The sequence below is a fragment of the Egretta garzetta genome, unplaced genomic scaffold (assembly GCF_000687185.1).
Source record: "Egretta garzetta isolate BGI_Z169 unplaced genomic scaffold, ASM68718v1 scaffold262, whole genome shotgun sequence".
In the NCBI taxonomy this organism is placed as follows: Eukaryota; Metazoa; Chordata; class Aves; order Pelecaniformes; family Ardeidae; genus Egretta; species Egretta garzetta.
The window spans coordinates 2901576-2917599 of NW_009258797.1; positions in this window are offsets into that span (position 1 = coordinate 2901576).

The following is a 16024-nucleotide window of genomic DNA, read 5'->3' on the forward strand; positions in this document are numbered from 1 at the left end:
AACCTTACAATTAATATGCCAATCAGTGTTTTCTCCACTTCAGTTAATTTCTCCCGTGTGACTATTAAACATTTCTGGGTTACTACTGCAGAACACTGAAGAACAGTGCATGGAAGTGCACAGGTTTAGCTGCATCTGCTTTTCCCCAGTCATAGACGTGACTGAATAATTTGCATCAGCTCTGGTTTTTGTCTTGAGGAACAGACTTTCAGTAAACACAGGACAAGTCCACAGCTATGTAATGTTATGTGGGCAACTCTAGTGCACACAGTTATGTTTAATTTCTATGATTTGTTTGCTTGTTTGTTTTTCAAGTAGCATCAAATCTAACTGCCATGGGAGTAATGGATGTCTGTATGCTGAAATTATTCTTTTGGAACAAAATAAATGAAAAATAACCCTTGGAGGACCACTCCATAAGTTGTGACAGAATTTTTATGTCAAAGAGAAATATAAAAAAGGCTTATCCATAGGAAGCATCTATACCAGTCCACATCTTTGAGAAGCTATCTCCAGCAACTGCTGCCAAAGGAGCATAACAGCATTTCACTGGTGCAAATCCACCAGGGTGATTCTCTATTGTCACCCATCTTACGTTTCCATTTACCTCCTTGCAAATATTTAAATGCTATAATTTCCCTGAAGACTGGCCTCTGCATTCACTTTGCAATATTGTAAGCAACAAGGATAACTACTCAGTCAGCCCTGCTAACAGAAGTAGGTCACATTTCTATCAACCTTTACACCCTTGTCTTGCTAGCTTATCCAAACCAAACCTGATCAGCTTTCTCTACAGTGCAGCATTGCAAGCAGTTACCTTTGTCTTAGTGGATGGCCACTGTGAGCATAAGCCTAAGGAGGACACAGGAGTGGAAATATGCAGCAGCTACTTTCAGCAATTGCTGTGCCTTATGCTTGCAAAGTGTGTGCAATTCAAGGGGTGCAGGTCCAAGGCAGTGAGGAGCATCCAAGCTGTGGCTACCATACTGCTGCTACACAAGGCCTTACAGACCTCTCTTACTCTTTGCTGGTACCAGTGTGCTTAATATATGACAAGTATTTTTTTTTAGAGTTTCTTTCAAGCTGAACAGGCTCATTTTGTGGCCAGTGTTGATGAAAAAATTATGAGGTGAAACAGAAGTAGAGGAAGAAAACCAGGGAGAAATTGCACTGTACCGTGGCTGTTGAGGTAGCTTGCATTCTGCAAGCCTTTGAAAGTCTTTATCTTGGGGTTTTGGAGCTACTATAAAATAGCTGATGTTAAAAAGTTCCTAACCTTCAATCAATAAGACTACAACCTATGTTTATATCTGCTGATGGCTTGCCTTCATATATTTGCTTGTAGGTGAGCATTAATTCTTGGGACAACTGCTAGCACATCGAAATAGTGGAGCTGAATTCACAGCTATGTTTTTCTACCAACAGTGTAATTCCATTTACTTCAGGTATATACGCAATACAGTCAACTCAAACATTTAAGATAACTGCCTGAAATTTCATTGCAAATATTTGACTTCTTTCATTTTAAATTCTTAAGATCTTCTGAAGTCATGAAAATCAGTGAATCTATCTGAATAAAAATACAACAGCAATAAACCTTGTGCAAGTCAGAAATATTGCAACAAGGCATTCCTTTCTTGAAAAGATGGCTTTTCTGAAATTGAGAACTGAGGCCTCTTAGAGATGTTAAATGTAAATATAACTTAATGGTTACCTGAGACACCGGAGATTTTTATTTATTTTCTTCTTCCAGAGCTTTGTAGAAATAACAGGTTTATGGAAACCTAGTTCAGAATCACCACGAGGCTCCTATTATAATGTGATGCCATAGAATGGTAACAGAAAGATTTATCCTGAATCTCCTTAAGGTAAATATATGTGGGATGGAGGAGAACATCTTCTACTTAAGCTCAGCAGTTATGGTTTTCATCGCAGATGTGCCAACAGCCCAAGAGTAACAATTTTATAGTCAGTGAATTAACTATTTTCATTTTTACTTTGGACATAGGTGTTAGGTTTACACAGTGTTCAACTTACAATGCTGCTGACTTGACATTTAGCTATAAATCCAGAACTGGGCTCGTGATCATTTTATTGCATTATTACTGCAATGTTAGACTTCTTAATATCACCATAACTCTAGCCAAACATTTAATACATTATTTTGGATGTATCAGGAACTGTTTATTTTAATTCTATTCCTTCATTAAACATACCGAGCCAGATGACCTATGTCTTGAATTATTTTCAGCAACTTTCAGAAAGACTGCCTGAAAGCCCACAATGGTCATCCTTCGCTCATTCATTGAATTTCACCATTCTCAAAAACTGGACAATCAATACAAGTAATCAGTCAATTTCCTTTGGCTGAAATTCCAAAAGTCAATGGACTTCAGGCATTTAAGGTATTAATCTATAAAACTTCAAATAGTATTTTCGCATTTTACTGAACGACTTCATGCTGCTCAGTGATAGTGTCAGTTTTTTCATTCTTACTTCAATAAAATAAGGTATTTTAGTTAACTTCTAAATTAAGTAAAATTTCTGCAATACATTGTAAGCTACATGGAAAAGTTAAAGACATGGGGTGACAAAAAAGAATACTGTGGCATCCCTGAGGCAGATGATCAATGGTAGGGGCAGTAGAAATATTTGCCATTTACATATCAGACTTTGGACTAGAAGTGGTGCAAGCTGCACAAACTTAATGTGTCTAGTGATTAGGGACTAATTATTAACATGAAGAATAAGGCTCCCTTCTTCCCCTCCTTGCATGTTTTTGTCGTGTTTTATCCAATGTCTGTCTAATGAGAAAATTGTAAAGAGTAGAACAGGAATTTAGCCTCTTTCAGTTTTCACCGATCCTACCAGTAGACTGTACAGGAATATTTCTGTTGCTCTCTGTTCATAAAACCTTGCACTTCTTTATCACAGTGTGCTCCCCTCTCCAGTCTCTCACTCTGCCAGCATAGCCTGGTGATTAGGATGATCTCTTCTCCCCTTAAACTAGTGATTCTGAAAAAACCTAGGCAAAAGATAGATGCACAGATCAAGTACTCCTGCATATGCATGTATGTCCAAGCCACCTAGAGAAGCAGAGAGTGACTTGGTTAAATACTGATCTCCAGATTACTCTACGAGAACAATACCTTATTTACAGTCAGGTCTTACTCAAACAGCCACTTAAGGTAGAAGATCAAGACTAAATAAGGAAGTGAGACTCCTACTCAGTTCTTCCTAACCTACACAGGACTTTCTTGACAAAGAATCAGAAGTGCAGTTGACACTTTAGTCCCTTCACAAAGTGCAACCAGGACTTTCAACTTCGGTACTGCATTTTCAAGAAGGAAGAGGAAAATCATTGTTTTAAAATACTTTAAAACAGTGACCTGGAAACCTGGAGAAAATGGGACAAATGAGCTCAATTTCTTTTTTTCTTATTTTTGGTTGCAAAATTTTTATCTGCTTTGGACATTTTCATCTGCTGGATGAGACGTTCAGAGCACCCAGCAGGATATCCCCAGTATCACTGTTGCAGAGACTTGACATAGACAGTAACTAATCCTGAACTGAAATCTGTCAAAAATTCATGGGTTCATTAATTTAATTATTTTAAATTTTTTTTTCAGGATAATGAATATTTAGATTTCTTTTTCTAACTTTCTCACTAGTTGATTTTTTAAACTCATATGTTTTATTTTATCTTCATATCTATTCCTGACAATTATTAACTCCGAAGAATCCACTGAAACAAAACAAAGGGAACTCCACAATACTTTTTTTTTTTTTTAATAACCATACTTTAGAGTTACTAGATTTTTTATTTTTATACTATAGACCTTCAGATTTCATAAAAGTTCACTGCAGGATATAAAGGTATCAATCCAGCACATACCTTCCTTTCCTACTCTGAAGTCTGAACTCTTGCCTGTTTTTAACTTACAGAAATGAAGACCCAAAAAAGATGGTTTGATGGCAGGTGAGGAGGGAGGGTGGAAATCAATTCCTCTTATTCCTACAAGTACATCTTTTGTTAACTTTATGGGAAAAAGTAAAAAAAAAAACATAGGGTCATGTAGTTAGACTTTAAAAAAAAAAAAAAAAAAAGTTGTTTAAGCCCCAGTGAATCTAATTAAAGTTCATTGCAGGTGAAACTGTAGATGAACACAAGAACTGACAGGTAGTGATGCACCAACCACCAGATCAGTAGTTAGATGAAAATGTGCAAAATAATGAGCACATTTTTCAGTACCTCTAGTTGGATTCTCAAAGCAAAACTAAAGTCAACGCACCTTACAATTAATCACTACAAACATGTACCAAACGTACCAGTTTCTCTCCTGAAGGACAGTGCCTGCTGTTCATGAAGACTGGTAGCATGAAATTAGTGTTCTCAAAGAAGTGACCCTGAATGTTTGGATGTCAGTACACACACGATTTCTTGAAATGCATTTTGAAAGCCTATGAAAATTACCTCTACCTTTGCAGTGTCTATGTACACACATCTCAAGGCAGACCACCTCCGCAAAGTACCTTCCAGCCTGCCCTCAGCAAGGCTTAAATCTTCTGGGAGAAAAAAGTCCACTGAACTCCAATGAACTGTTTTAGACATAGTCCAGCAGACTACTTTCCCTCCCACACATTGTATTTTACCTTCAGTGCTTATTTGGCAAGTTCATTGAGAGAAGTTTTAGAAATTCTGTTCATAGGGGAATTTGAGGACAGATTAATAGGCCTGCTTCTTATTTATTCTATTTTTCTAGACTAAAAGAGAAGGTCTAATTCACAGAACGCTAAGTATCAAAAGGTAAAATTCTGCTTTTGTTATGCAATTTTAAGAGCAAGACCTTTAATTTCCCAGGCTCTCTTGAACGTTCATTAGACAGTCATATTGACTTCTTAAGTGAATATAGAATCCTTGTCTTAAAAAGCTATGTAATAGCTTGAAGGACAAAGAATTTCAAGGAATAAACTTTTAAAGTTTCATTGTACGTATAGTGTAATCACAGACATTAGACATGAACAAGATAACTTTAATGCATATGGTGAAAATGGCAAAAAAGTAGCTGTGATATAGAAAACATTGCAGATCCTGAATCAAAACTCATTTCCAGAGTTGGAATTTAGGCTTATGCTACTTTTTCTGCTTTCATGTTGTTAACAGTTATCTTTGTTTACTCTGATGCAGTCAGCAGTTTTCCATGCTAGTAATCAAAATTGCTTGAGAGAGGGATAGCTCCATGAAGTATCTTTAGCAAAATGTAAGCTTATCAAGTATTTTAGACCTGAAAAGCCAGACACAGATGCCTACCTGCATCTGGCTATCATGTAATTCTAAAATTAACTCCACTTTTCTGCGTACTTTGTAAAGAGTTGGTAATTTGGCTTTGTCAATTCCACTTTTGGGCAACGACTTTAAAAACCTGAACGTTGAAATAATTAGGATCTGGTTTTGGAGCTGTATGATGGTCTTTCAACAACCAGAAAAAGCAATCTTTTCTCTGTGCCCTGTCTCTACAGAATCAGAACTCTGAAATGCCCAATACTTGATATTAACAGTACATCCACAATCAAGGACTAAGAAGAAACCTAGAGAACACATTGTCACAATTGTGCGAAAGACCTCCCCAGGCCAAAGATCATCGCCAAAGGTACGCTCTCTGTTTCTGATTCTCTGTGCTCAAACAGACAGAAAGAAGGACCCACTGAAGCAATGACTTCTATACACAGCTGAGAACTTGGAGAAACTGAATAGCACTATAAAGTACAGAAGCAGCAACACAGGGGTTAAGCTGTAGCTATAGTTGCAAGCTTCAGTGTACTTCAAGGTGAGCACATTTTCCCATGGTCAAATGTATCAAGAGCTGCTCACTGGGAAAATAAATGAGGTAACACCTTGGTCTGAATTATAAGCATGGCTAATGACAATCCTGCAAAGGTCTCTTTCAGAGTTGTAATTAGCTCTGAACTCAACTGGAACCTTGTGGCATCTCTCGGACAATGTTAAGAGATGCAGCCTCTAAACAGACTTCAGGCAAATGAAAAACCAGCACAATCTTATAGACCAATGGGTTCACAAATGAACTCCAAATTTCAAGAGCTTGCAGCATAGTAATTGAAGTGACAGCTATTTTGTTGTAAGATAACAGAAGAATATTTTGTTATTTAACATTGTATTTTTTACATAAAGAAAATATCTAATGCATTTAGGGTTTGTTGGTTTGGGTTTTTTTAATCATAAAAAATGATATATATTTTACCTTTTTTGACTACCTTTGAAGACAATAAGCTAAACTTTTACCACACAAATTAAAACAGTCTGAATGTTACCTTGTTCTCCTTATAGTCTGCTTTATAGCTCCCCAAGTGATTACTACACACCACTGAACTGTATCTGCATGTCATTAGGTGCAGTTTAGCTTTCCAGTCTCTAGAGGTCTCTGCATATCGCATTTTAGCTCAGCAATATCTCTGCAGGAATTGCATTTTGAAGGTGAGACTGAAGAACTGCATAAGAATGGCCTGCTGGCACCAAGTCCGATTCTGACAGTGCTGTCATGAGAATTTAGTTCTCCTAGCAATTTACAAAAGCCAAAGAGAGGGAGAGAGATTTATACCGCAGCATTAGCTAACGCCAGCATTGCACAAGTAGGAACATTTTACATTTTGTCCTTAGAATTCAGATAATCATAGTGCAGCTACAAATGGTTGAATTTGGTGATGTACAAGGATGGCTGCTAACCCCAGCTGCCAGAAATACTACCTTTTGTACTCTAGCATTGGCCACACCTGGATTGGTTTCTTTTTTGTTTCTTTTAATGGTTGATGATTTTTTCCTCCAAAACATTATTTCTGATTTAAATTATTGTTATTTAGCTAACTGTGGAAGAATTTGTTTACTATAATTTGAATGTAGATGCAGTTTCTGGATAGATCACATCTGCCTTCCACCCGTACCTCTGCTCTCATCTCTTGTCTTGGAGCCTGCTTTCTAGCTGTTGAGTGTGTCTTTCCTGATTGACTCTCTAGTATTATTGATATCCATAACATATAAAAAATGTCATATATATATATGAGGAACAGATTCTGAAAATAATAATACTAATAAAAAAACATCTGGGGCAGCTCAAAAGAAATCAGTTGCTTCCTTTACCTGAAAGTGATCTTAGAGCCTCCTCAATACCTCACATCTGCTTTACATTCAGGATCAAGTCTTCGCTATGGACAAATTAAAATAAATAAACAAGATACCTGCAACTACTCATTTCTGATTCTCGAGACCTTTTTAGGCTTTGTGGCCTTCAGTAACCATGCCACATTATCAGCACAAGTAACTTGGCAGAACAGGTTGTTGCTAAGGCAGCCAAATTCAAAGAAGAGCAGAGAATAGCAAAACAAACTTTGTTGCAGACACAGCTTCTGCAAAGATAAGAATGGAAGGTGGCATTTGATTTTATTATTTTTCACATAGGCTACTGCAACCATTACAAAGGTATGGAAAAACTAGGTAAGCCTACTCTTGCATTGTAGCTTAAATAACTTGTTAAAGTAATAGGAGTTCTTTAAGGTGTCTTGTCAACCCTATATTGTTGCTCAGACCCTAGTTCTACTTCTTACTGACCTATGTGCAGCAGATTGAATTCTCTCAGTAATCTGTGTGCGCCTGTCCTCTCAGATTCCCCTTCGTTGTGAGGAGGCAAGAGAGGGGTACAACAATGGATTGCAGAGGAGAGAAAGGCACATCTTTCAGTAGCTGTAGTTTTCTGACACATAGCAATTCTTTACTCTGAGAATTAGTAATGTGCTTCCCACTTCTTGTGAAATATCAGTAGTAAAATAATATGGAAATAGGTGGTAGTTTTTACGGAAGAAATCAAGAGTTGCCCTATTTCTATCCCAAGCACCACATTTCCTCCATAATGATCCATAATAATCTGCCAATGTAGGACCTTCAAAACTTGGTCATTTTCCCAGATATGAAGTTTTGTTGAAGATACAGACTACAATGTCTTCTAAACCACCTTCTAATCTGCCTAAAACAGTTATTCCTAAGGAAATCTGCACAAATATTAAGCCATGACATTTGCTTCTCGAAACTCTGTTGGCTTTTTTTTCTTTTTAAGCAAAAGTGAACACTGTCTGAGCCACAAAAAGTCTGGCTCCTTTAGATTGTGTAAGTGTTTTCAGCTGCCCATGTGTGTTCATATTACACAATTTTTAAGCAATTCAACCCCCACTAACATGAATGTTCTGGCAAAGACATCAGAAGAGTCTAAAAAATGTTGCATTGTATAATAAGATTTTATCATTTTTTATTTATGTGCAATCATTTTGTCTCATTGAGATACATACTGTGAGCGCATACAACTCTGCCAATAATCCTCGCTCAAAGGTTTCCAAGGCAAAGAGACTGATATCTGTACTGACCCTCTGAACAGGGCATCAGCTGGTTTCTTAGAAGGAAAGTTGGTGAGATATACTTATTTTTAATAATTGAATCATAGTAAGTATGATGTGTCTTGAATTATGATTTGAATGCTGAGAAAAAAAAGTAACTGTTCAGATTACTTTCAGGGAATTCCCAAAACAGAAGGTAGCAATGAGGAAGGAGGCTCAAGAGCATTTTAGGAGGCAGCAGTGAATCTGGGAGCACTGGGAAGAGTAGAAAAACCCAGGAAACTGGGTTTGGAAGACAAATGCAGATGCAGGACCCAGAAATTTGATATCAACTATTTCAGAAAGGCACTGTGAGCCATTAAAAGCAAAGAAATGATCCATCATTTTTTTTTTTTTTTTAAACAGATATACTTAATCTAGAACATATGGCATATGGGATAATGTTGCCATGAAAAACATCAGGAAGAGCTCAAGTATGAAGGTAATAAGACCTAGTTGCTTGAAGAGTTAAGACAACTGATATGTTTAAAGAGATATTGTCCATCTCTGCAGTGTTGGAACATTAGACCGTAGTTCCTTGGTGCAAAGACTGTCTATTACTATATTGCTGTAGAGTGATTAATAGTATAGGTCTTCAGAAATTTACACAGTAGAAATAATTCTTACACTTCCTATTATAGGAATCCTTCAATTATCATAAAAATGTGCAGTCTTCATTAGTGATTTTTTTTAATGTAGGGATTTTTAGATGTCTACTTGTTTCTTCTTACATTCAGAAACGCTTTGTAAATTATACTACATAAACTGAAATTTGAAAAATTTGAATTTTGAAAATTTGAATATGCAGTACACAGGTCATCGGCAGGATTTGGATTATGAGCTTCATTATTTGGCCAACAAAGTAATTCAAGAGGTCCAAGGGTATCAATCTTACATTCTCAGCTTCAGGAGAGAAATATATTTCCTGGAGGGATTCTCAGAATAGTTAACTATTTTTGTTCCCTTAACCAAACCCATATAAATCCCATATATTCCTTTCTTCAGTAAACATGCAATACCAACCATGAAAAGGAAGAAGTCAATAAAGCCATTAGTAATCACAGTGGATTTCTTCCCTAGTTGGAGAAAATGAAATATTTTTGTGGTTCTCCCAGCATAGAAGAATAAAAAGATCCAACCATTAAAGATTAGTAGGAAAAAACCCAATCTACTAAAGGACATAGGGAAGATGTAGCCTGGGAAACAAAAGTTAAGGCTCCTGTGGTATAGTCTGAACTGAAGAGTTGGAAAGCTGAAGAGCAGTTGTAAGACTTAATATGTACAAAGTTGATTCATTAACATATTTGTGAAATGGAAAAGCAAAAAAACCCTGACCCAACACACTAGTCAGAAAATTAGTATCTGTGGCAGAGAAGGGGGTATGGATCAAGGGGCAAGAACCACTTTATCCAGTCTATTCATTTGGATGAGCTGGCCATACAATATCTGACATGCTTTGCTGGGTAAGAGAGCAAGTTTAGAAAAAGAAAAGATGAAAAATGCAATATGCATGAAAAGTCTAACTTCCAAAAGAAATATTCAAGGGTCAAGAGAATCAAGTAATGTTACAATGGATTACTTAAGACTCAAATTTTAGCATTTATAATAAAGTCCATTCTTTTGAGAATCCCACAAAAAAATTGTTGATCAGTACCCTTCAGAGGTCAGGAGGTGAAACAGATGAGAGTAGTAACTCCCAGGATATACAGGATAAAAGTTTGGAATAGAGAGCTGAGGGCCAGAAGATAGCACTACAGTCTTAAAAAACCAACATACACGAAAGTAATCAATGCTTGCTGAAATGCATCTGAGACCTGGGAGTCTGTATGCCTCAGTCAAATATTAGCACTCATATGACCATAAGAAAATTACATATAAAGAAAAAAAAAAAAGTTGTAGTAGGGGCCTTTGTGTTAAGTAGTTGATTATATGACTATTTATACATGCTGATAACTAGAAATCAGGTATACTCTCAGTTCAGTAATCTTTTGTTCCACAGACCTTCATATAAATAAAGAAATGTACATTTTTAGCTACTCACCAGGAATTTGTGTCACAATACTATTCAGAAGTTGCTAAGTTACTCATAATATGATTAGTTCTGAAGGAGATTAATGCGTTGTAAGTATTGCAAGGCTCTCCTGAAGAGAAATAAAATCATCTTTACTTTAAATGTTTATTTGTCTGATTGACTTTGTGATGTTTTTCTCATTATACCTGGTATTTTCTTAGTAACATCAGTTACATTCAGTGTTGTAAAGTGCTGTCCCTTATTGCCAGCAAAGAGGTTCTTCTTTGAAAAGAATAAATAGTTTTTAGTTCTCACGTTTTACACTGACATTAAGTTGCTTGATATCCTCACTCTTTGACCAGAGGCTAAATTTAGAGATGAGGATAACCCTTTATCTTGTGTAGTGTGAACTACATGGCAAAATTTTTCTCAACAGTGACAAAGAATATTTGATTTTGTTTCTGCACCATGCTTAGTATTTAATAAAATTATCTTACAAGTTGCTTTTCAAGTTTTCTCTCACATAGTTCGCAAGTAACTGTCCTAAGTGATAAAATACATCAAAAATTTATCTCTGTAGTACTGATATACTGTAGAACAGACACAACCTCAAACTTCATCATCTAAATATTCTCTCAATTCTTCACCTCTGATGGTGGAGAAATACACGATCAAATAGATTTAACTTACTATAGAAAAAAAATTGCTGTTCATGATTTTTTTTTACTGTTTAAATAATAAATCCTAAAAGATTTTTTTTCTCTTAAGCAGTACCTAATAAGGGAACCAATGCAGCATTTCCTAGAGATACAAAGCTGTTGGTACGTTAGGATAGCTGTTTCCACCTGTAACAGGTTTTTCTCTAGAAAAATCATGGCCCCAGCAATAGTAACCTCCTACCATTGGAGGGAGCCAACGGCACTTGTTCAGAAATTCTTTTCCATAAGTCTCTTGCCTGAAGAAGTCAACTTTTTCAGCATTGCAGTAGTTGAATTGTATACTGAAATGCTGCAGCACTCTCCACTTTTCATAATAGAGACAAATTCTAAAAGATAACGGCCTATTCCTTATGATACAGTCAAGCAACCCTCATTTTGAAGTATTAAAGAACATGCTTTAAGCTTAGAGCAAGCTATATTTGGTGCTTATTTTGAAGTTTGTGTAAGGAGCAATAAGTTTATTTTATAAAGCTGTCACATGCTTTTTATTTTTTTAAAGACAAAAATGTGTTAAATACTAATTAAATATTTTTAAAAGTTTTAAAATAAAACCACATTCTGCCTCACCATCTTATTTAACTCTACAGTTAGAGTAGAAGTAGGAAGAAAGTAATAAAGAAAAGTGTTGTATTTGGATTTTTTAAATGTTGTTTTACTTGTGCACCAAGATGGAGTATGAACTAGGATTTTACCTTTTGTATGGTAATCCAGAGATAGAGAACAAGATACAACAGTATAGGCTGTACTTTCAAATAAAATACTAGGTTCTGAACTGTTGCAAATAAGATCAACTGAGGACCCACAAAATCCATATCCAACATTTAGAAATGTTTTCTTATTTTTTGTCTTAGATTGTAATTTCATTTCCATCTAACCACCACATAGGTAAAGGATGCCAGGAGAACCAGAAAACAAATTAACATAAGAAACCACCAAGGCTTTGCTCTAAATAAAATGAAATTGTTGAGTTAAACGCTAGGCAGAACCAGAAAGAAAAATAAATTAATCCAGGTTGTATTCCAGCTTGTAAATATTTATCCTTTAGAACTCAAATAACTGTGTATGATTTCCATAGCCTTTTTTTGTTTGTTTTTAAAGTGCTTTCCATTCACAGAAGGCTAGATTATAGCCTGGCCTGGTCTTACATATAGAGAAATAAGGAAGACTAAAGCCTCTGTAAGGTTTGTGGGCATACTGGAAAGGCACAATAGTGTGGGAAATTGATGAGAGGTATTTACCCTCCCTTACTCCCGTCTCCTGAGGTAACTTTGGATGATATGCCTATGACAATAGCCATGTCAGCAAATTATCATTATAGCATCTTTACAAAGTCTCAAATGACTCAAACTGGGATTACCTCAGCCAAAATCCCTCAATTCTGGAAGGAGTCCTTTTTCTCTTGCTGACTAGATCCACTGAAGTTCTGGGTTGGCTGCATCATGTTCCCTGAAAATCAGACCAACCCAGACATTACGCTTATTTCATTACTTTTGTACTTTTCTTTGTGTTTGGAGAATCAGGGGTATTCTTGTTAGTAAAAGGAGTAGCAGCTGACACTTCTGATTGAAATTGTTTGTGATCCCAGAATTATCAAGGTAGACTGTAGCAGAGAGCTTCACTGTAATCAGGTGACAACTATTCTTTTGTAGCACTCCAAGCTTAATAGTATGAAATGGATGTGTGCTTTCTCCTATATTTTAAGACAACAGTGTATTCTAAGAAGCTAAACCATTAGTCACTGTGCCTAACTTGCCAGCAAAGTATTGTGTGTCTTCTCACAGAAGACAACTGTGAGAATAGACTGTTGCTGTCCTTGATGTGCTTTGAGATATGCAATATGCAAACTACAAACACATGCAAGAGTGTTTATAATACTGTCTCTGCTTTTCATGAGGTCTCACTCTTTCAAAAATGTCGTGGTTTAAAGACGTAGCCTAAATAGGAAGATTTAGCAAAGGAAGTTTAGGACTGAATTTTTTCAGGTGTCATTCTCAGCATTCAACCCATCTGACCCATTTTTAAAAAAAATCTTAGCATCACAGGATAATTCAAGTTGGAAGGAACCTCAGGAGGTGTCTACTCCAACCTCCTGCTCACAGAAGGGTCACCTTTGAGGTCACACCAGGTTGCTTGGGGCTTTATCTTGAAAAGCCCAAAGGATAGAGACTGCACAAGCTCTCTGGGCAGCCTGCTACGCTGCTGGGCTGTGCCCATGGAAAGCTTTTCCTTCTGACTGAATCCTGTTGTTTCAGTCCTTGCCTGCATGCGCTGTGCGGGTATGTATCTATGTCTGTACCTCTTACAGCAAGATACTCACCGAAAATGCATAATAACAGTGTCAAAATGTGAGTTCTTATCAAAATATCAGATTGCCATAGATTGTTACCTTCCAAAAATCTGCACTTACGGGAACTGAGCTGGGTATTTTTTGTTTGTTTGCTTAATCCTTCTGTAAAAGTTAAGAGATTTTGAAGGGTTATTGAAACCAATATTGATTCTGTAGTTTTGTAGTGAAATAATTGTCACTGGATTGTAAAGCAGACTTATGTAGCTTAATATCATTAATGTTGACCTAATACGTCCCTCACTTCCTCTAACAGGCACTTGCTTTTCTCCGCTTCAAACTTGACTACAATACTGCAAACTCATGTGTATTCAACATAATGCTATGATTTCTTTTCCCTCCAACATCACATATATGTGGCATAGTTTATCAGCTGAAGAATGAAGAAGCATTTGAAAGATTATGAAATCTTAGGTTTCATAAGGTGTTCCAATGAGTTTGTTTCATTTTTTGTATACATGTATTTTAAGTTTTTCAAATTAAATAACGCATGCACAATTCACTTAAAAGACACAAAGTGTGTATAGCCACAATTACGCTTAAAAAAAATACTATTCTATTGGTGTTGCACATTATCATTCATGTTTTCCAGGAGGTTTCCTGGAGCCTAAAAAGTATTGCTAGTTTTCAACACAACCCTTCAGGTTGATCTGATACTTGACTATGAACCACTGTATTTCTATCCATTTCAAAGTAAATTTCCCTTGCCAAATAGGAGCAAATTATTAAATTGCTGTAACACCTCCAGGAAAAGTGATTTTACCTCCAAAACAAGCATGTTTTTTCTAATATTTTATGTCTGCAAATATCATAGCCTCGTAGATATAACAGTATCCTGCCACAAAATATTACCAAACTGTATACACTTGATTGTCAGCTACTAATCATAACTAGGAGAAAAGGGATTTGTTATTCTATGACAATATTTAGAGTATGGAAGAGAGTCTGTGCCCCACATGCCTGCTATAGAAAGAATCATGCAAAGCAGAAAAAGCAATTGAGTTTGAGCTCTCTTGTTCCAAATATTTCATATTCTCTTCACATATTTTCTGTTCAGCGAGATAACTAATAAAGCTGTGTTGGACGAAAATAATCATTATGTATTCATCTCATTTTCTGAAAAGTTTATAGTCAGAATTATAATCTCTAAAAAGGTTTACATTCACAATCTAATGCCTGAACTAATTCAGACTGCAAATTGTTGTTTCAATTCACAAACAGTATCAACATGCTTCCTGTTGTTTTCAAGATAGGTAACAAGAAAGAAAAAAAAAAAAAAGACAACATGACTAAGAAAGACTAAAAAAGCTGCTGGAAAACAACAAAAAAACCCACCTACCTAATCCTGATGAGTAAGGTTGTATAGATACATTTGACCTTGCATAAATTTCCCAAGAAACAATTGAGGTAAGCAGTGATTTACAAAGTAAATATATGGTTTTTGAATGTATAACCTCACATCAAACAAAGCCCAATATATCTGTGAGAGGTCTTTTGAATGCCTTTGAAGGGATGCACCTTACAAATGTGGACTACTCTGTAAAAGTTCAAGGGTTACCATAATTTCAGGTATAGACTGATGTCTAAAAGCTATCTTGCAAGCATATTTCTGTCTGCGTACTGAGTGCTTTGTGCTCAGCTCCTCATACTTCATAGCATACTCATACATTTTCAGAAAAAGGCTTACTTTTATCTTTTCCATTTTTTTCTAGAAAAAAACCCCAAACAAGTCCAAAACAAGAAGAAAAACAAATAAAGCACTACTCCCAAAAGATATCAACATATTACTGATAAACATCGTTTTTCATTCACCAGCTCGTGACGACTGTAAAGCATGGTCTTTTTAAGCTCTTTTTTTTCTCCAATCGGAGAATGTTCCCAAGATTTTGGACATGAAGGAAAGAATATTCAATAATTTCTTATTATATCTAGAAAAACATATGATTTTTAATTTTTATCTATGTATTTGCTTTATACTACAATAATGCAAAAGCTTTTTAGACTGAAAAAATGCTTTCAATAAATCACCAATGGAAATATTGGACCAAAAAGCAATTATGAGTAACATTTTGAGGAGACAGGTGAGCCCTTCTGACAGAACTATCAGGTTCTTACCTATCAGGGAAATCCTCTCAAAAGAATTTGATATTATAGACTCAGCATGATGGCATGTAGTGCTACCTCCCATTGCATGGCAGGTTGCACTGAGGTCCGTCTTCTTCCCTATGCCCCAGGTAAAGGTACATCTACCAACCATTTCAGTTATTAGATTCCAAAGCGGTCAACTCTTAGATCAAGAACCTGTTTATAACAACTTTGCCCATTACAGACAGCCCATGTAACTTCCAGATATCCTGAGATAGCATGGCCTTAAAGACAGTGGAAACCCTAACATAAAAACCCATTTAATCTCACATGTAGTGCCGAACCCATGGTTTTAGGTGGATGTCCAAGACCCTAAAGTAGACAGCCTATATTCAGTTGGGTCATCCCCCATCCTGCCCTCCCCGAGTC